The sequence below is a fragment of the Monodelphis domestica genome, chromosome 2 (genome assembly GCF_027887165.1).
Source record: "Monodelphis domestica isolate mMonDom1 chromosome 2, mMonDom1.pri, whole genome shotgun sequence".
Classification (NCBI taxonomy): Eukaryota; Metazoa; Chordata; class Mammalia; order Didelphimorphia; family Didelphidae; genus Monodelphis; species Monodelphis domestica.
In genome coordinates, this window is record NC_077228.1 from 114,589,179 (window position 1) to 114,610,845 (window position 21,667).

The window sequence follows — 21,667 nt, forward strand, 5'->3', positions numbered from 1 at the left end:
CAGGCTCTACTCTCCATCCTCTAAAGCCTTCATCCTTGCTGTATTTGATTGATGATGTTGTAAGGAGGGGGGAGTGGGGATGACCCAGTTCTCCATTCTATCTAGACTGCTAGTTGTTTAGCTATGCCAACTCATTTCCAGATATACAGAAATGAAGCACACAGGACATAGAAATCCTTTGACAGAGCAAAGTAGTGACACAAACTTTCCACAGAAGAGTATAATTTAATTACTGTATCCCCTTGATTCATACACAGTGAATATAAAGCTCCCACTCCACTACCATCTCCATGCTCTGTCCTTCTCAAAGAGCAGGAAGGAAACCCAGTATTTCCAGATCCTTTTTATCTTCATTGAATAGCATGGTTTAGGCTTTTAGTAACTAATCCCCTTTCTTCCTTCCTTTCCCAGTCTCTGCATCACATAAGCACCGCCCTCCCCTAAGACCCATAGCTGGGTCTCTGTGCTGTACAAAGCAAAGGAATGAAGACTTTCTCATGAGGGAAGGAAAAAAAAAGGCTGAAGCAATTCATTTAATGTGTTTTATTGATCACAGGACTCATATCCTCTGGGGTTCGAGATTGTACGTGTCTGTTCTCTTGACAGTGAGTCCAAATCTCTAATGGGCATCTTTACGGAAATTCTAAATTAAATGGAAATATGACTATAAGGCTATCAGCTAAAAAGCACTGACTCCCACAAGGGACTTTTCCTTGATTGTCTTCATCAGCGTTGTCCTTAGCCAGGATGTCCTTGAGAATTTCCAACTGTATCTCCTAGCAAAATAGTGGGCTTGCAAAAAGGCTTTCAAATATAACTAGCCCAAAGAAATGGTAGAGCAGCTAGGTGGTACAGTGAGTGGATAGAGTACTGGGCCTGGAGTCAGGAAGACTCATCTTCCTGAGTTCAAATCCAGCCCCAGACACTTAGTATTTGTGTGACTGGGAAAATCACTTAACCCTGTTTGTCTCGGTTTCTTTAATCTATAAAATGAGCTGATGAAGAAAACAGCAAATCATTCCAAAATGGGATCATGAAGAATTAGACACAACTGAACAACAACAAAGAAATCTTATAATGAAAAGAGCATTAGTCTTGGAGTCACAAGACCTATAATCAAAGACTAACTCTAATGAGTATTTGTATGATTGTGGCACATCACTTTTCTTCTCTGAGACTCCCTTTTTCTCCTCTTTGAAGCAAAGATTGAGAGCTAGTGGGGACCTTGGAGATCGTCCAACCATTTCATTTTGTATATGAGGAAATGTTGCCCCCCAAAATAAAAGTGACTAATCCAAGGTCAAAAAAACCCAAATGAAATGAAATGTGCCCAAGCCTGTGTTGTGTTCAAAAGATATAAATATGAGTATATAAGGCAACCCATGCCTTCAAAGAGCTTACATTCTGATAGAAGAAAACTCGGCTAGACAAATATTCATTAAATATCTTCTGTGTGTCCAACTTTTACTAAGTTCTGGGCATACAAGTTTGTTTGTTTTTTTGAGACAGTCTGCTCTCAAGGGACTCCAAATGGAGGCACTGTGAAAGATAAAGAAATGTAGGAGGAAGATGTTTTCCTCAAGGGAATTAGATAGTAAGTAATAAGGAGGGAATCCTAGGGAAATAGAATAGTCTTTTGTGTGTGTGTGCCCTAAAAAGTTGGCTGCCAGTATGGTTTTGCAAATTTCCCAAGATACCAGAGGGGTGCTAAAAGAAAGAAGACTGTATTCCCAAGGCAAAGTAAGCTATAACCTCTAGGTTGGGGGAAGAGGGGAAAGAGTGGATTAGATCAGTGGCAAATCCAAAGATCCCCTTGCTTTGGGTTTCTCTGGCACTTCAGCAAAGAACAAAGATTTCTTCAAGCCACAGTAGCAATGGTAGCTTTGCCAGCCAGAACATATGTAATAGAGAGCTTCTGGGCCCTGCACTTCTTGCTGTATAGCTGTGGGTATTTTGAAGGGGCAATGACTCAGATGCTGTCTGCCCAGAAGTCTCTGGGCACCTTAAACCAATTTACAACTCTTCATTTCTGTTCCAGATTTTAAAATGTATCTGGGATGATGTTAAACATCATTGAAAAAAGGCTTTGAGCCCCAAATAAAGCTGCAATGACCTCTTTACCCTCAATTTTCCCTGGATGCCGGGCCACTCTTCTGTGGGGCGAGGGAGTATATAAATTTAATCTGGCTGTTCATAGCAGGGTTGAATGGAGGAGACCAATCAGCTGTCACTCTGGTTCATGACAAGCTCACAGGCTTGTCAGTAATGGGCAATGAAGCGAGGTCTTTCATTAGACACATCTGTGTCCCTGTGAAAAAAAGAAAAGGTGATAGAGGAAGAAACCTCCTAAGGCTGCTTTTGGTAGCATTTGCCCGGAATGAGGCTCGGAAGTGATAGGAGGAGACTTCTCTGCAGGACTAACTTAGGATCCCCTGTTCCATTGCTCTCTCTTTCCAATATATGAGAAAAATTACTCAGCAGCAATTTCACTTGGCTCATGTCTTTCACCATCATCATTGCCCCTAGATGTGCCCTCTTCCATGAGGCAGAGAATAATAGTTTCTCCTTGCAGCCAACAAATTTTGAGGTTATGAGGATAAGATTCCAAATGACCAGATACCCTTCCCCGTTAGAACCAACGTCTCTTTCTCTAATCTGCAGAATTGGGTGATTTTCTTCTTCCAAAAGAGTCTCAGTCAGATCAGTTCTTTCACATTATGTTGAAAAACAATTGGCCAAATTTTATTGAATGCAATCATTTTTATTTTGAATCAATTCAGTTCAGCTAGCTTCCCTGTGTAGATAGACCGAGAGCCTCCAATCTTGCAGGCACAGGTTCCTGTGGGAAAGCAAAGACAAATTAAAAAGAATGGAAATGCAGGGGACATCCATTTTCTTTCAGGTCTGATACCTGATTTCCTTCAGACCTCGGGTCAGTGTTATTTTCATGACTCAATCAAATTGTTCATGTGCGTTTGTATGCTCTGGTGAGTGTGTGAGAAAGAACTAAACAGAATGTTCCACTCCGCATTGAGCAATTTCTAGATGAAACAATATACTCCAGACACAATCTCTCAGCAGGGTCTTTGCCCTCTTATTTCTCACCAAACCACAATGGCCTTTGTCAGAGTCCCACAGTTCACATGCTCCTCAGAAAGGTAGAAAAGATAATGAGGGTAAGGGAACGATCTGTCTCATTAATGCTGTCTCGACCCCTCTATGGTCCTTATTTTTTTGGGGGGTGGGGGAATTTTATTTAATTAGTTAATTTAGAATATTTTTCTATGGTTACAAGATTCATGTTCTTTTCCTCCCCTCCTCCCACCCCCTTCCTGTAGCCAATGCACAATTGCATGGGTTTTACATGTGTCTTTGGTCAAGACCTATTTCCATATTATTAATATTTGCACTATGGTGATCATTTAGGATTTATAACCCCAATTATATCCCCATTGATCCATGTGATCTAGCATTTGTTTTCCTTCTGTGTTTCTACTCCCACAGATTTTCCTCTGGATGTGGATAGTGTTCTTTCTGACAAATCCTTCAGAATTGTCCTGGATAATTTCATTGCTTCTAGTAGAGAAGTCCATTACATTTGATTGTGCCACAGTGTATCAGTCTCTGTGCACAATGTTCTCCTGGTTCTGCTCCTCTCGCTCTGCATCAATTCCTGGAGGTCCTTCCAGTCCCCATGGAATTCCTCCACTTTACTATTCCTTTTAGCACAATAGTATTCCATCACCAACAGATACCACAATTTGTTCAGCCATTCCCCAATTGAAGGACATCCCCTCATTTTCCAATTTTTTGCCACCACAAAGAGCGCAGCTATGAATATTCTTGTACAAGTCTTTTTCCTTATTATCTCTTTGGGTACAAACCCAGCAGGGCTATGGCTGGATCAAAGGTCAGACAGTCTTTTAGCACCTAAAATCTCCTTACCACCTGTGCCTACCTGTCTCACCTCTCTACATCCTGATTTCATGCTGGCCAACCTCATAATCATAGAACATTCACAGAGGGATGGCTTTGCAATTAAGGGTGGGTGGGTAGGTGGATAGGGAAAGCTACCTAAGGAAGCCATTGTTCTGATCTCTTTTAAAAAAAAAATAATGGTGCTAGAAACATAAAAGGGAAGGACAGATTTAGGAAATGAGAAAGGGTGGCAAGAAAGAGCCTTTGGGGCAACTAAGTGCCTCTGGGAATAGAGTACCAGGAAATGAGAGGCCCTGGGTTCAAATTTGACCTTAGATGTTTCTTAGCTATATAATTCTGGGAAAGTAGCTTAACCCCATTTGCCTAGCCCTTATCATTCTTATGATTTAGAATTGATCATTTTAAGACAGAAGGTAAAGGTTTTTGTTTGTTTGTTTTTAAGGAAAGAATCTGAAGCATCCAAAGAACTCTTGGTCTTAAAGGTAAACTCCCTTGTCCTAAGCCAGAAATATCTCTCTGCTTCCTCCATGATGATCTATAGTCTACCAATCATTTGTGGTTGGACTCAGACCCCATGTCCATGAAGCCTACCTAGACCTTTTCAGCCCACAACAATCTGTCTCTGTGGCATTTATGGCCTGTACCACACAATCTAACACCTAATAGCATCTGGCACTTGCATAGGGATTTATGATTTATAGAACAAATTCAAAGACATCATTTTATTTTGACTTCACCAGAACTCTATGGGGAACATCAGGGCAGATTTTATTATCTCCTTACAGAGGAGACAACAGAAGTTTGGGAAATTTAGGTGACTTGCCCAAGGTCATGTTGCTTCTAACAAGTAGTAGGGCTAGAATCCAAGTCTCCTAACAATGAGCTCAGTTCTCTTTCAATATTACAAGTGTTTACAAGGTACTGAGTGCGATTGAAGGTGCTGGGGACACAAAGGCAAGCAGGCAAACAAACAGTAAAAAACAATCCTTTCACTCAAGGAGTCTGCAACTTTCTAGGGGAAGAGGGACGCCAAGGGTCACAACATTTAAATATAACTGAATAACTTATAATTTGAGGAAGGCCTCCTAGTATAATGGTGCTGTACTTGGAATCAAGGGGACCTATCTTGTCTCAGATAGTTGGTGGATCTGTGATCCTGAGCAAGTCATCTTGCATCAATTTCCTCATCTGTGAAATAGGTTTAATAACAGCAAATGAAATAATGCACATTAACTCTTATAAATCCTAAAGTTTTATATAAATGCCTTGTATTAGGATGAGGAGCCTTTTCCTTCTAATGAAAATTTAAGCTCTTAAAAGGGATGGAAAGCACAAGTAGCTGGCTCAGTGAATAGAGAGCCAGGCTAAAGGAGGGAGGTCCTGGGTTCAAATTTGACATCAGACACTTCCTAGCTGTGTGACCCTGGGAAATTCACTTATCCCCATTAACCCAGCCCAGAAGTCTTGGAATCAATACTTAGGTATCAATTTTCAAACAAGATTAGGGTTAAAAAAAAGGGAATGGGAAGATTTCCCTGAAGTTTTGCGTTGGTTTCCCTTTAAAGACTGAGATCAGTAATGAGCATATGTTAAGGACCCAGTGAGTACTTTGGGTGTTGAAATGAATTGTTGATAATAATTTTAAATATCAAGCTCTCACATTTTGCACATCTCTTCTCAACAAGTACATGTTGTATTTGCAATCTGCTGAGATCAATGCGGAACCATACGGAGTGGTCCTAGCCCTCTCTAATGACTTCATCTGCAGCCAGAAATCAAATAGCCTGATGATCTGGGTAATAACAGAAGTAATAATAGTAATAATAAAGACAATAATGTCACCTTACCTTTCTGCTGGAATCAGCAATGTGTTTTCTCATACAATATTTCATTGAGTAGTTAATCAAAAGGAAACATGGTCTTGTTATGAAATAATTTTTCCCTTCTAAAAACTGTCAAGCAACATTCAGTTCAAAAGTATTTATTTTTTGTTCCATCGAGCTGAGGTCTATCATACAAGCCCCAAAGGATTCATACCAGAAAAAAAAAATACAATAAAACTACAGTCCCTGACAACAAACAGCTTCCAGTCTTCTATGAGATACCCAGCAGAGTCAGGGGCTACTTGGAAGTATACACAGATTCTCTGATTTAAAAAAATCCATCCCATCATTATGGGTTTGTCAGTCAGCAAAGATTTGTACATTAGCACATATGATGTGGGGGTGGCTAGGTGGTACAGTGGATAGAATACTGACTCCTCTGAATCCAAATCAGACCTCAGACACCTACTTGCTGTATGACCCTGGGCAAGTCACTTAACCCTATTTGCCTCAGTTTCCTTATCTGGAGGATAGAACTGGAGAAGGAAATGACAAACTCCAGTATCTTTGCTATAAAACCAACCAACCAACCAACAAAAAACCAAACTAACAAAAAAAATCAATCTTTGTCATTGTGATGGCCATGGTTTGACTTGCCAAGCATAAGCTCTTTCTTCCTGAGCATATGTGACTCCCTTAAGATGCTTCGTATGGACTGATCTGCCTACCCTGTGGGTGGCAGCTAGTTATCAACTGATGGAATTGGTTGCCTCTTTTCCCACAGAAGTGGCTTCTTTAGATGATTGCTGTGAGACCAATTATTGGGGCCCATTATTCCTGGGGATCTTGGGCTTACCTAGACATAGTTTACAGTTGGTGTCAGTTGGGACCTTTCTCCTTCTGGAGTTTGATGGCGTTAGGGGCCAGGCTGAGAGCAGGGTTGGTGGTCAAGGAGGCATTTCCATTCCCAGGCTTCTTGGGCTGAGTGTTCTGGACTATCTCCATTAGTATCCAGGGAGTGGTGATAATTAGGCAAGTAGCAGTGATCCCACTATACCAGAGCTGGCACGTGTCAGGGATCCCAGCCTGACACATCCTACCTCTTGTTTCTCCCTTAGTGTGCCAAAGAACAATAGGAAGATTAAGAGCAGGTAAAAGGAACAACATCTTACCAGCCATGACTTCCTCACAAAAAGCAACATAAAGGTTGTCAGTAAGAAAATGCCTGATCATGAAAATAGATGAGGTAGTCAGGTAATAAGAATGAGGAATAATCGATAGATAGCCTGGTTGCTACTGCCCTTACTATTCTAATTATTTTAAAAAAACTTTAGAGGAAGTCCTCTACTACACTTGGTAAATCCTCTATGGCGGATCTGTGGAAATTCTTGTACATGAATCATGGAATTCAAAAGTAGGAAGGGATTTCAAGGGCCATCCCATGCGTCAAAGCAATCCCCACTACAATATACCTGACAAGGAGTTACCTTCCACCTTGGAATAAATACTGTGTATTGGTTCCAAGGCAGAAGAGTGGTAAGGGCTAGGCAATGAGGATCAAGTGACTTGCCCAAGCTCATACAGCTGGGAAGAGTCTGAAGTTAGATTTGAACCCAGGACCTCCCATCTCTAGGCCTGGCTCTCAATCCACTGAGCGATCCAGCTGCCCCCAATCCAACCTTTTCTTGAAGTCCACCATTGTAGGGAAGGATGGTTCTACTTTTAGACAACTGTAATCTTAAATTTTCTCCGTTTCTGTCGCTGTGTTGCTCTCTCTCTCTCTCTCTCTCTCTCTCTCTCTCTCTCTCTCTCTCTCTCTCTCTCTCTCTCTCTCGCTCTCTCTGTCTCTGTCTCTGTCTCTCTCCCCTTATCTTCCATCTTAGAATCAATATTGTGTATTGGTTCCAAGGCAGAAGAGCAGTAAGGAGTCGGCAATGAGGGTTGTTTTTTTTTTTTGTATGTTAAATAAGTTTTATTGGTCTTTAAGTTACATGAACAGAACAAAGCTATTAACACATTAAAATGAATTTAATTTTACTTATATTTAACATAAGAAAGAGAAATTCTGAAGTAAATGGAAAGAACTGATGAACCTCAGATAAATATTTCTTCAAAATGAGAGAGGGAAGTTCCTAAAAGATTCCTCTAAAGTTAAAAAAAGATTAAGAAAAACATTAAGAGTTTGGAGAACTTGGAGAACTTGACTTGCCCAGTATCACACTGCTAGGAAGTATCAAAATCCATATTTAAACCTAAGACTTCTCATCTCCAGATCTGGCTGTCTATCACCTGAGCCACCTAGCTGCCCCTAAAAGGATTGTCTTTTACCTCTTTTTGTATTCCCAGTATTTAGCAGAGTGTATTATATAGTGGGTATTAAACAAAAGTTGATTGATTGATTGATTGATGTTTGATCTTTACAATAACCACTTTAATATATGTCTTTCAACCATTTCTTTTATGATTCATTCTAGAACTTTTGCAGATGCTGAAGTCAAGTTTACTGACTTGTAATTTGCAGGATTTTTCATTCTTTTTTCCTTTTTTGAGCATCCAAGTGACATTTTTCCTTTTTCAACCTTTTGGTGACTCACTAATTTTCCATGATATTTAAAATTTCATTGTCAGTGACTAAGCAAGCATATCTTCTAATTTTTCCATAACCCAATGATGTCGTTCATCTGGGTCAAGGGACTTGAATTCATCAAGGGCAGCTAAGTGCTATCTCACTATTTCCTTGCTATTGGGATGTTAACTCCCTATTCATCATCTTTATTCTATTCTATATATCTATTCTATTCTTTATATCTAAATAGAATATATTTATTCTATCATCTCCATGATACACACACACACACACACACACACACACTCACACATATATACATACAGAGACACATATTCTTTTTTAGAGATAATAGAATCAAAGTAGGAATTAAATGGATACACAATCAGAACTCCATTTTCCAATATTGTCTTCAGATACACCCCAAGCCAAGGTCCTAAATCTTCTATGATTCCACTTTTTGGCCCACTATAACTAAAAACACATGCACAAAGAATAAGACATAGAGGAGATGTGTGGATTCTTTCACATTTTAGAAGTCCAGAGCAGGGTGTTATGGTAAAAAATCCCTGGCATTAGAGTTGAAAAAACTAACATTTTATTTCTTCAATTCACCAAGTAGTTTTAAGTGACTCTATGGGCCAGGCATTATTTTTCCTCCCTTAATATTTTTCTTAAGCATACGGCTAGATTGCAGCTAGGTGACTTAGTGGATTAAGAGTCAATCCTAAAAATAGGAGTTTCTAGGTTCAAATCTGACCTCACACTTCCTGGCTGTATGTCCCTGAGCAAGTCACTTAATCCTAATTGCCTAGTGCTTATAGCTCTTCTGCCTTGGAACTGATTCTTAATATCAATTCTAAGACAAAAGGTAAGGTTTAAAAAAAGATAGGCAAACGATGGCCACATTTTTGATGCTGCACCCTATCCTTGTCTTTTTGTCAAAGATCAGTACTTATTGAGGGGTTTTGTTGTTTAGTGTGTCTAGTTCTCTGTGGCTCCATTTGGAGTTTTCTTGGCAAGGATACTAGAATGCTTTGCCATTTCCTTCTCCAGTTCATTTTACAGATGAGAAAATTGAGGCAAACAGGACTTGTCACACAGCTAAGAAGTACCTGAGACCAGATTTGAACTTAGATGTTGACTCTCACCTAGTTGCCCCTCTCATGGACTGAGAGGCAAGTTTTCTAGGCAAATTTGATATTGGGCTAATTTTTGGCAAAAGAATTGATTGGAGGAAAATATGGATGTATTTTAAAAAGAAAAAAAAGGAAAGAAAGAACCCCACTGGGGACCAATATAAAACCATCAGCTCACATTTCTTGCAGAACTTCAAATAGCTCCCAAGCAGAACGTTACCTATTCCTTGCTTGATATGTTAGACTCAAGGGTGGTTCCTCATTATTGATCATAGATACAAAGAACAATGAGTAAGTTTTTCAGTGTAAATGACTTGGACCTCACTGGGGACTTGGGGAATTTTATTGGTTTCCACTGTTCTGCAACTAATGGAAATTAATTTTTTAAAAAGAGTTACAAATGAGATATTGCAGTCAGTCTGTGGCACTTGGGCCCACCAGGACATTAAATGAGCTCAGCTGATGTCTGCTGAATATTCTCCAGCAGATCATTCTTGAAGAAACTGGATCAGATGATGCAAACAGTAAGAGCTTTTCCGCAGAAGGGCTTCAACCTTATGTCTGGGGCTGCTTTATTGCCTTTGAACTCTAGCCAGAACCCATGTAGCTGGAGCCTGCAACAAGCTCACGTATTTTCAACTTTATAAATTATAATTCTTTCTCCCCGATGCCACGGGAAGGTGAGACAGAGAGTCAGGCATAAGAGGGAGCCAATTATATCTCTTTAAATGAAGAAAACAAGTCGTGGCCATGGGGACCAGAGACGTCTCACAAAATTCCATTTTTTTCTCCCTGCAGGTTCTTCAGTCATCAGCAAAATGACACACAGAGGCTTGACTAATCGTGACTTCAGTTCCTTGAGATTGTTCCATCCATCACCCTGGTGATTCTGAGTTCTCTTTATAATATTATTGATGATCAATTGGAGGTATTATCCATGATGGATGAAGCTCAAAGAGACTGGTAGAGAGCTCTGTGTGGACTGGGACCATGGACACACACAGTTAGATATATGGGAGCACTCAAAACTCATTGAGCTCTTTTAGATTGGAAACTGAGCAGAGCATCTCCTAAAAGCTGGGCTCAGCCAGCATAGACCTAGTAAGGGAGATTTCCCCATAGAGCATGGTATTTCTTTTCTCATATGAAACTTAGCTGTGCTGGGGAAAAAATCGAGATATGTAAACCAGGATCTGGAACCAACTGCCTAGATGAGCTGGGGAGTCAAATCTAGTTTTGTATATTAATTACCAAATTCTTTAAAGTGGGTCCAGTTCCCTCCGGTACCAGTGATCCCTTATAGTGATACTGATTCCCTCCAGCAAGTACTCTGTGAAGGAGGGTTGAATACTAGATAGAATGTTGAAGATCATTGAGTCAGGAAGTCAGGAAGATCTAGGTTCAAGTTCCACTTTACCACAATTTGTGAAATATTAGATAAGTCATTCTACTTTCTTTATGTCTCAGTTTCCTGTAAAGAAAGGGAAATTGGGATTGAAGATCTAGCCATATCTAGTGGCTTAATCAATAGGAAATCCTGGGTTCAAATCTGGCCTCAGACACTTCCTAGTTGTGTGATCCTGGGCAAGTCACTTAATCCCAATTGATTTTCTAGCCCTTGCTGCTTTTCTGTGTTAGAATCAATACAGATTCCAAGTAGAAGGGAAGGGTTTAAAAGATTTACTTTAAGCATGCAACCTTTGATCCTGTCAATTGCAACTTTTAAAAAAAGTCCTCCTATAGTAACTCAATACCTATGTTTATTTGATGTTATCTGCACTACAGAGAGGAGCAGAAATCTGCTTCTGCCACTTATTGTATGTGTGATCTTTGGTAAATTAGCAGACCTCAGTTTCCATATTTGTAAAAGGAGGGGGCTAAACTAAATAATACCTACAGCCCCTTCCCTGATTCAAATATATGTTCAATTCTATGATCCTATGATCTTTTTACTTTGTGTGTCCCAGGAGGGGCAGACATTGGGAAAAAAATGAATGTTATGTTGAGAAAAAAGGTTAAGATTTTTGTTGGCAAGGAGTAAGGTGGACTAGATTAAAAGGACAAGTAGGTAGTGCAATGGATGGAGGGCCAAGATTGGAGTCAGAAAAACTGTGAGTTTAAGTCTGGCCTCAGACTCTTCCTAGCTGTGTGATCCTGGACAAGTCATTTAATACCTGTTTACCTCAGTTTCCTAATATGTAAAATGAGCTGGAGAAGGAAATAGAAAATCAGGAAAATCTTTGAAGGGGCCGTGGAGAGTTGGGTATTGTGGAAAGGATAACTGAATCAAGCTCTGGACTTTCTGTTACTGAGGTGGAGCAAATAGCAATTGGAAGTTTAGAGTGAAATTGATGAACAACAATGACAGTTGGGGGGAAGGGACTGGGAGAGTGACAGTTGTTCTCAAAATCTCTCTTTTCTGGCCCTCAGACTGGAAGGGGCACTCTCTCCCTTTCTCTGGATAGAAGTACCTCTATTCCTGAATTTTCCAAACTGTGTGCTCTACCTGGATTCCTGTGATCCTATCATTGAACAAAAGGATTTAAGGGGAGCAGTTTGAACTGTAAGGCCGGTCTTTAGGGGTGTCAGCCCAAAGAGACAGGCCCAACCAGCTCTGAAAGTTATAACCTTTTCTTCCTCTTGGTATCTACTGCTAAAGACTTTGAACTTAAGAAAACGAACATAGATTAGCATAGACAGGAATAAGAGAAACCCTCCACCAGCCTTCAAGACCTTGCCTCAGCTCAAAAGCTGAGAGAGACTCAACCCCAATCTAGGGAAATCCCAATTCCCTCTTCCCTAATATCCTCCCAATTCCAACTTGTTATTAAATTCATCTTGAGTTAAATAACCCACAGTCAGATAAGAGGACTGTCATTTCAGGGGAACATAGAGGGAACTGAACCTAAGGAGAGTCATTCAACCATAAATAGTCCTTATTGGACCCCTGCCAGGTGACCTTGGTCTGGGAGGAGGCTTGTGCCTCAGGAGGGTCCCTGCTTACCTTCTCTAGGGTATTTTCAACATCAATAAATAGAGAAGACATCCCCTCAGTCTATCATAGTTGGTCCATTTCTAGGGGAACCCCATTTTTCAAAGATAGCCTCTCAGCAGGGGGTATCTCTCTCCTTTTACCTCACCAGCATACATATTCCCTCTATCCCTTCAGCCCCTTCATTCCCTGTTACAAAACCTTCCTTATCCCCTGTACATCTTCAATCCCAACAATCCCTTTAACTATTACAGCATGACTCAACAATGACAACAAGATGGAGGGCAGCTAGGAGGCTCAGTGGATTGAGATCCAAGTCTCAAGAGGTTCTGAGATCAAATCTGTCCTCTGATCCTTCCTAGTTGTATGACCCTGGGTGAATCACTTAACCCCCATTTCCTAGCCCTTACCATGCTTCTAGCTTGAAATTAATACATAGAATCAATTCTAAGATGGAAGGTGAGGGTTAAGAAAAATACAATGACAACAAGATGAACTGGAATCATTAGTCACGGTTTCGTGAATGAGGTGGGTATATACCACCACTGATGTTTATTTACACCATTTTGATGGAAAAGTATCATATTAGAGTTTTTCATACTTTATACGTATTCATTTATGGGTATTTCTTAGTCAGTGAGCCTAAGAAAACTCAGTCCCTCTCCAGAGAACCCCTTTAGGCATTTGTAGTAATCTTACTTATGAACAGGGCAATTTTATCCTTTTAGGATAATTCCCTCCATTCTATATATCCCCATCCCCAGATGCCTCTATTATTCTCTATTCCTATTGGGCTTCTCTCTCAACAAACTGCTAAGTTAATTTATAGTAGAATATGAGATCATATTTTTAACAACTCAACTTAATAAACACTTATCAAGTGTCCCCTTGTAGAACACTGTAATAAACAATTGTGGAGAAGAGATACAGTTTGAATGAGAGATGACCTCTGACCTCCTGGAGCTTATCTTTTTGTAGGGAAGAAAGATGCATGCATGTGTATGAAAAGTATAATAAAAGTAAAATTTAAAATATGTACTAGAGAATTACAAAACAAAGTGTTAAAGTACGAGGAGAAAGTTGTCAGCCATATCACATTGCATCTCAGCTCCAAGTGGAAATATTCATTTGCAGATGTCCATTAAGCTATAACCCCTCCTCTGAAAGGATCATTTTAATATTTTTTAAAAATGGTTCCTAAATTAATTTAACCTATCAATCAATAAAGTACTATATGCCTAGGTATTGGGGAAAGAAAGAAAGAAAGAAAGAAAGAAAGAAAGAAAGAAAGAAAGAAAGAAAGAAAGAAAGAAAGAAAGAAAGAAAGAAAGAAAGAAAGAAAGAAAGAAAGAAAGAAAGAAAGAAAGAAAGAAAGAAAGAAAGAAAGAAAGAAAGAAAGAAAGAAAGAAAGAAAGAAAGAAAGAAAGAAAGAAAGAAAGAAAGAAAGAAAGAAAGAAAGAAAGAAAGAAAGAAAGAAAGAAAGAAAGAAAAGAAAAGAAATCCCTAAAGGTGAAGTTTCAGACTCTATGACAGACAGCGAGAGAGAAATTTCTGAGCAAAACCCTTCTCTAAAAATCATTTGATAATATTGTAGTAAAAGCTGCCTGCTTCAACCACTCTAGGTCTATCCTTGCCTATATTAAGTGTCCTGCTTGTTGAACAACTGAGTTTCCCCCCTAATTTCAAATAATCTACTTGGCAAATTTAAATTATAGTCTACTAGAAAGAGCAATAAATTTGAAATCAGAAGACTAGGGTTCAAGACTTGGCCCTTCCGTCAGCTACCTGTGAGACATTAGGCAAGTCACCTCCCATCTCAGCCTGTTTTGTCATCTGTAAATGACTTTTCAGAACTAAAATCCTATGATTCTAGACATATAGGCTGTACAGTAAATAAGAGTGTTGAGCTTGGAATCAAGAAAACATGAGTTCAAATCTAGGCTCAGCCATGTATTAACTGTGTAACCTTTGGTAAGTCACTTAACCCTGTTTGCCTCATAAATAAATAAATAAATAAAAATCTATGACTAGAACTATATGTTGAGACATATAACTTTGGTTCCATTAGAGTTGGACCCCATTATCTACTTCTGCAGTGACTTCAGTCAATAGCTCAGAATTGCCCAAATTAAAAAAAAAAAAAATTGTCTGAACTCCCTGTTCAGAGAGGAGGGATCTGGCTGTCTCTGCCTTCCAGTTCCCCACATTACTTTTGTTCCTGCTTCGTAGGCAGACCCCCAAGAGGATTGGGATTGGGGGAGTGTCAATCTCTAAGTGCCCTTATTTCCTACAAGAACTGTTCTTGTGGCATGTGCCGACCACAATCATTGAAAGCATTCCCCAGGCACCTTTAGGAGTACAAATCTCCTTAATTAAAATGGGAAAAGCCATAGTGAAGGGGGAGGTAGAGGAGAGGGGTGACAAGGGGAGTGTGTCAGGGGGGAAATGATAAATATTTCACAAGTGTTTCCAAACACTGGCCATCCAACACCCAATGGAAAACACCACTCAATGGATTATGCTTTGGGTTGGAAAGTGAGGCTAATTCAGTGTAATGAGAGGTGAATGGGACTCCAGGCCCTTTTCTTACCACAAGAGACCCCTTACAAACGAGTCTGCTCTCTCAGTCATTAATTTTTTATGAAGTTTAATAGGCCTGCAGCCTAGAGACCTTCTGTGGTGTTGATTAGCTTCATATTTCTCTCATTAATGTAGAATCTGATTAGCTCTTATAAAAAGCATTTCATCTTGGGCTCTGGCTATGGTAACCACATTGTTCTGATATTAGGAATTATAGGTTTGCTTCATCCAAGGAAACAAACCATCCTGGGAGACAAAGCCCCTTCCAGTAGCACTGAGGCTGTGGAATGGAATGCCTGAGACTGGAAAGGCTCAGCGAATCCTTCTTTGGCTGCCTCTGACTGGAGACTTCCAGTTGGGACATGAGCCTCCTTGTTGAAGGCAGATCCATCAGGTGCTCTCCATAGAGAGATACTTTTAGAGGCTAGTCAATAATCTTTCTTAAATCACACATTTCAAGCATAAGGAGGGATAGAATACATTGAGGGAGAGAGAGAGAGAGAGAGAGAGAGAGAGAGAGAGAGAGAGACAGAGACAGAGACAGAGACAGAGAGACAGACAGAGAGAGAGAGAGAGACAGAGAGAGAGAGACAGAGAGAGACAGAGAGAGAGGGAGAGAGAGATCATAATCATTCAATGAAAGAAGGGCTATTAAGAACTAAAACTACATCTCCCTCATCACCTCTGCCTCCTGGCCTCTTTGCATTCCTCCAAGACTCAGTTCAAAGACTGCCTCCTTCAGGAGGACCTCTCCTGGTTCCCTCTACTTCCGAAGTCTCCCAGATCTCCCCAAACCACATGCCCGAAACTGGGGTCTTTCCTCTGAGATTACCCCCATTTCTCATAGGAACATTTTTGTATGCTGTCTCCCCCCTCCACCATAATAGGAATTGATGAAGGGAAAAGACTAAGTTTTTGCCTATTTTTATATGCTTTGTTCTTAGTCTAGTACTTGACACATAATGGATATTTAATAAATAGTTGTTGACTGACTGATGGATGAGACAGCCTGAGGTGATTTTTTTTTCATAGTGAGGTCACACTTCCAGTCAAGGAGGCTAATATAATCCTCAAATTAACAGAAACTCATACATTCCTTTCTTTATCTGCTCCAGTTCATTTCTATTGAACCATCTGATGGGGATAGCTTAGGCCTCAGCTGCCCCATCACTCTTCAATGTGCCTTCCTGCCCTAGAGACACTATGGCATCAAACCACATGCATAACCTCAAACAACTGAGGTAGAGAGGTGGTGGAGTTTTTCATGTAGGTGCTTCCCTTAGACTAGGAATCAGACCTGGAATCAGCCTTCAAAGTTTACCTCAGATATTTAATGTCTGTGTGACTCTGGGCAAGACGTTCAACCTCTTTCAGCCTCTGTTTTCTCTTCTGTAAAATGGACATAAAAATAGCATCCCCCTCAGAGGATTATTATAAGAATCAAGAGAGATAATTCTTGTTAAGTGCTTTGTAAACCTTAAAATGCTAATATAAACGTTGGTTATTATCATTCTGTTTCCAAGTAGAAGATAGGAAGAGCCTTGAGTGTGATGTCCAAGAAATGGACAATATGAAAAATAAAGGAATGGTTCTGAAAAAAAGATAAACTGACTATTATTTATACCAAAGTTAATTACCATGTTGTTAATGGATTTACTTTCTTTTTTTAAAAACCCTTACCTTCTGTCTTGGAGTCAATAATGTATATTGGCTCCAAGGCAGAAGAGTGGCAAAGGCTAGGCAATGGGGATTAAGGGACTTGCCCAGGATCACACAGCTGGGAAGTGTCTGAAGCCAGATTTGAACCTAGGACCTCCCATCTCTAGGCCTGACTCTCAATCCACTGTGCTACCCAGCTGTCCCCTAATGGATTTACTTTCAATGACCATTAGTTTTTTGACAGCCTAGAAATTCACCTTCTATTTATAAAATACCTATTCATTAATTCTCAGTTCTTTTCTAACTTTCCTCCTTACAATCTGACTGTTCTCTTTTTATTAGAATTCAGACTCTGTTTTAGGAACCCTGGACTTCGACAAATAATTTTATAATCTTATCTTTTTTAAAAAACCCTTACCTTCCATCTTAGAATCAATACTGGATATTGGCTCCAAGGCAGAAGAGTAGTAAGGGCTAGGCAATGAGGGTTAAGTGACTTGCCAAGGGTCACACAGTTAGGAAGTGTCTGAGGCCAGATCTGAACACACGACTCCCCTCTCTGGGCCTGGCTTTCAATCCACTGAGCCACCCAACTGTCCCTCAGATAATCTTATCTTGTCTAAAACTGGGCCACCAGTTCTCAGCCATTTTCAAATTGTAGGTGAGCCCTCATTTCACCTCTCCCCTTCTTAACTCTAACTCTAGCTCTATGTGATATCATCCCCTCTCAAAATGTGGGCTTTTTGAGGAGGATAAAGATTATGTTTTTGCCTTTCTTCAAGTCACAAGTGATTAGCACTTGTGTCTGGAACATAGGTGGCATTTAATAAATATTTTTCATTCCTTATATTCCAGGTGGCAAGTAGTTATTTAGCATCTACTATATGTCAAGCTCGGTGATAGTCCCTAGGTATACAAAGACACAGTTAGTGGTTCAATAGGACCCAGTGAAAGGGCAGAGTTGAATGAGATATGGACAGAGGAAGGATAAGGTTGCCATAGTTAGATGAGAATAGAGAGAATAAGTAGCAGTACCTAGAGAAAAAAGTCACCGTCTAGGCAACCAAGGCTCACAGTGGGATTCTGAATGAACACAGAAGCAAAGGCAATGTGAATTTGATTATGAATCCATGAGCAAAGGGTATAATATTATCTTTTAATTTTATGTGTTTTTTCTCTCCAAGTAGACTATAAGGGCCAAGGCCAAGTTATCTGCCAGCAGCTAACAGCATTTTGTTCATAGTAAATGTTCAATGAGTGTTGGCTGATCGATTAATAATATGAGGCTCTGATCACACTGCTAATAGCCTATATGAACATGATAACTAGTAGAATAGGTCTATTAAATGAGTGATTGAATTTAATGTCTGGACGGGACTTCCACCACACTTAAATCATCATAGACTGATGACCACAGGATGGCCACTTATTGAGGAGGTTATAAAGAACAAATTATAGAATCTCAGAACTGAAAGGAATCTTTAATCTAGAGAATATCTCAAAACAAATGATCATTCAGCTTCCATTCAAAGATCACCATTCAGTGGCAGAAAACTCATTACATGCCAAAGCAGCCCATGCAAATTTTGACAGCTTGTATGGTTAAAATTTTCCTTATACTCACTCAGTCTTTTCTAAAATCTCTCTTCATTGTTTCTAGTTCTGCCTTTTGTAGCTAAGCAGAGTAAACTGAATCTCTCTTTCAGGTAATAATTCTGAAATTATCTAAAAACAGCCAAATGTCCCAATTCTTTTCAAAGTACATATATATATATATATATATATATATATATATATATAATACAGACAGACAGACACACGAGTTCATATATATATATATCAATATATATTTTTACCTATCTTTCTCACTATCTATGTTTCTATCTACCTGCCTATATATGGCAATAAATATGACAGCCTTCCTCTGAACATGTTTAAGGTTGCCAATGTCTGTCTTAAAACTTTCTACCAAGAACTAAACATAATACTCCTGATGTCAAAAAGGAAGGATAAATACAGTAGGACTATTAATTCACTTCTGGGACTAAAAGATTGGATTAGGTAGCCCTTAAGGGCCTCTTCCAACTTAAAGAGTCTATGCTGGGAATTCTGTTTTGAAGTTTTACTGAGAAGGAGCTCCTATTGATTTCCTTAGGATCACAGATTAAAAGAAGAAAGGAAGAAGGAAGGAAGGAAGGAAGGAAGGAAGGAAGGAAGGAAGGAAGGAAGGAAGGAAGGAAGGAAGGAAGGAAGGAAGAAAAGAAAGAGGGATGGAAGGAGGGAGGGAAGAAAGAAGGATTAATTGCCTACTATATTTCAGGCAATGTGCTAAATGCTTTATTATAATAAACAATTTTATTTTTAAATTTTTTATTTAATTAATTATTTAATTAAAATTTTATTTAATTGATTAATTTAGAGTATTTTTCTAGGATTACAAAAATCATATTATTTCCCTCCCCTCCACCCCAACTTCCTCCCATAGCCAACACACAATTCCACTGGTTTTACATGTGTCATTGGTCAAGACCTATTTCCATATTATTGATATTTGCACTAGGGTGATCATTTAGGGTTTATAACCCCAATCATAGCCTCATTGACCCATGTGATCAATCATATGTTTTTCTTCTGTGTTTCCCACATTTCTTCCTCTAAATGTGGATAGTGTTCTTTCTCATAAGTCCCTCAGAATTGTCCTGGATCATTGCATTGCTGCTAGTAGAGAAGTCCATTACGTTAGATTGTACCACAACATATCAGTCTCTGTGTACAATGGTTTGTACCCCGAAGAGATAATAAGGAAAAAGACTTGTACAAGAATATTCATAGCTGCGCTCTTTGTGGTGGAAAAAAATTGGAAAATGAGGGGATGCCCTTCATTTGGGGAATGGCTGAACAAATTGTGGTATATGATAGTGATGGGATACTATTGTGCTGATAAAAATAATAAAGTAGAGGAATTCCATGTGAACTGAAATGATCTCCAGGAATTGATGCAGAGTGAAAGGAGCAGAATACAATTTTATTTTATCCTCATAAAAACCCTGAAATAGGTGTTCTTATTATCCCCATTTTAGTCAAGAAAACTGTAGATAGAACAAATGTCTTGCCCAGGTTCATAAAACTAGTAAGAGTCTGAGGCTAGATTTGAACCAGGCTCAGCATTCTATCCATGGAATCAACTTAGAAGTCATCTAATTCAACTTTCTCATTTTGCAGAAAAGGAAATCCAAGTACAGACAGTTGACCCATCCTTATCAGGACCACACAGTCTTGGTCCTAGGATTCCAAACTCAGCACTTAGAACATTGCACCAGGCTGCCTTATTCCTTTGCCTTCAGGGAATTTTTCCTGTCTGACTTGAGTCTGAATACTACAACTTAAATCCGTTTCCTCTGCCACAGGCCTCAATCATTTCACCTGGAAGCATTAGTTGGAAGCCTTAAAGTGCCATGTCCTGCAAAAGGCTTTTCTTTATCCCTCTAGTTTTAGTGGTCCTCATCCCTCCACCCCAAGACAAATTTTATATTTGCTTCATATTCATTTTGTGTTTATTTTTTCCTGCATACAAGCTTTTCCCCTTTAATAGAATGTAAGATCCTTAGTATGAATGAAGAACAAGCATTCATAAAGAGCTTGCCCTGTGCTAAGCACTGTATTAAATGCTTGATGTACAAACATTAAAAAACAAGACAGTTCTGCCTTCACAGATAAAAATAAATGACATTTGTAGAGGAGAGGGAGCCAGGGAAGGGTGTTTGGGTTTAGAAAATTTCAGAGATATTAGTTGGAGCCTTAGGGCGATCCATAGATTAATGTGTCCTTTTTGGTAGCAATGGAAGCATTGATTTGAATGTGACACCATCCTGGGAAGGGGATGGTACCCCTGACGGAAGTAGACAAGAAGATGGCAGAGGTATGATGCTCTTAGACAGAGTGGACCTTGTGTGACACTCACCAAACATAATTGTGCAGGCCTCAGAATAGACATCAGAATTCAAGGGATGAAGTCTCCCAGAATGTGGGCATAGCAATAAACCAAAAGATGGCAGGGGTAAGAAGGGAGCCAGGAACTATCAGGATGTTGTCTTTTCACTTAACAATGCCTTGCTCAGCCCCTGGTACATAGTCAGCATGTGGTAAGTGCTTCCTGAATTGAGGATAAATCCAATAAGATATCATTTCCTTTGACCAGCCCAGCCCATGATAACCCATGAAGAAAACTGTCCAACTTGATTCACAATCCCAGCTCTCATTTAGGAAAGCATTTTTCCCTTCACACACACACACACACACACACACACACACACACACACACACACACAAAGTATTGATTATAATTTAATATATAATTTATGTTTGTATATTCATACATATATGCACCCATACATACATATATAAATCATATACATATATATGTTTGTATATGTGTGTGTGTATGTATAAACTGAAAGCCCAGAAGGTACTGTGAAGGTGATGTTAGCTTTAAAGGCCTGGTAAAGTCATTCTCCACTTGTCACCTCCCAGCCCCAACTTCCTATAGCTAAAACAAACAGCTCATCTGCCTTTTTGACAAAAAGGTTTCTCTCTCCATTTTTCATGCTTTGACACTAAAGAGGAAGAAAGCACTGAGACTTTGGAATGAGGATCCTGATGCATAGCTATTTAATCTATTCCTGATTTTGCATTTACTTTGTTCTGGCCAGGAAAGGATGCAGAATTTGCCATAATGAATGACCCCAGCAATTTTTGCTAATGGCCAGAATTGAAACCTTTGATAATCCCAGGTGAATAATGTTGTCTCAACAGACTGAAGGAGTCTTTTACCTGTCTGACACAATGATAGATGTAATTAGTTAACAGGGATAGTCAGAGGCTTTAGTGGAGGCATTAACAGAGATTGCTCAGGTCATTCTTAATTATGCAAATTCTCTGTCTACTTCAGACTGAACACAGAAAAATGAGT

At 39.4% G+C, this 21,667-nt stretch overlaps 1 long non-coding RNA gene across 2 annotated transcripts in view; it reads right to left on the reverse strand.

The window, feature by feature from the left end:
- Window positions 1-374: 374 nt before the first annotated feature.
- Window positions 375-21,667, reverse strand: part of LOC130457131 (uncharacterized) — a 107,352-nt gene continuing 86,059 nt past the window's right edge. For both annotated transcript variants that reach the window (XR_008916194.1, XR_008916193.1), the window contains exon 4: window positions 375-2,839. This is a non-coding gene — a long non-coding RNA (uncharacterized LOC130457131). The remainder of the gene's footprint in view (window positions 2,840-21,667) is intronic.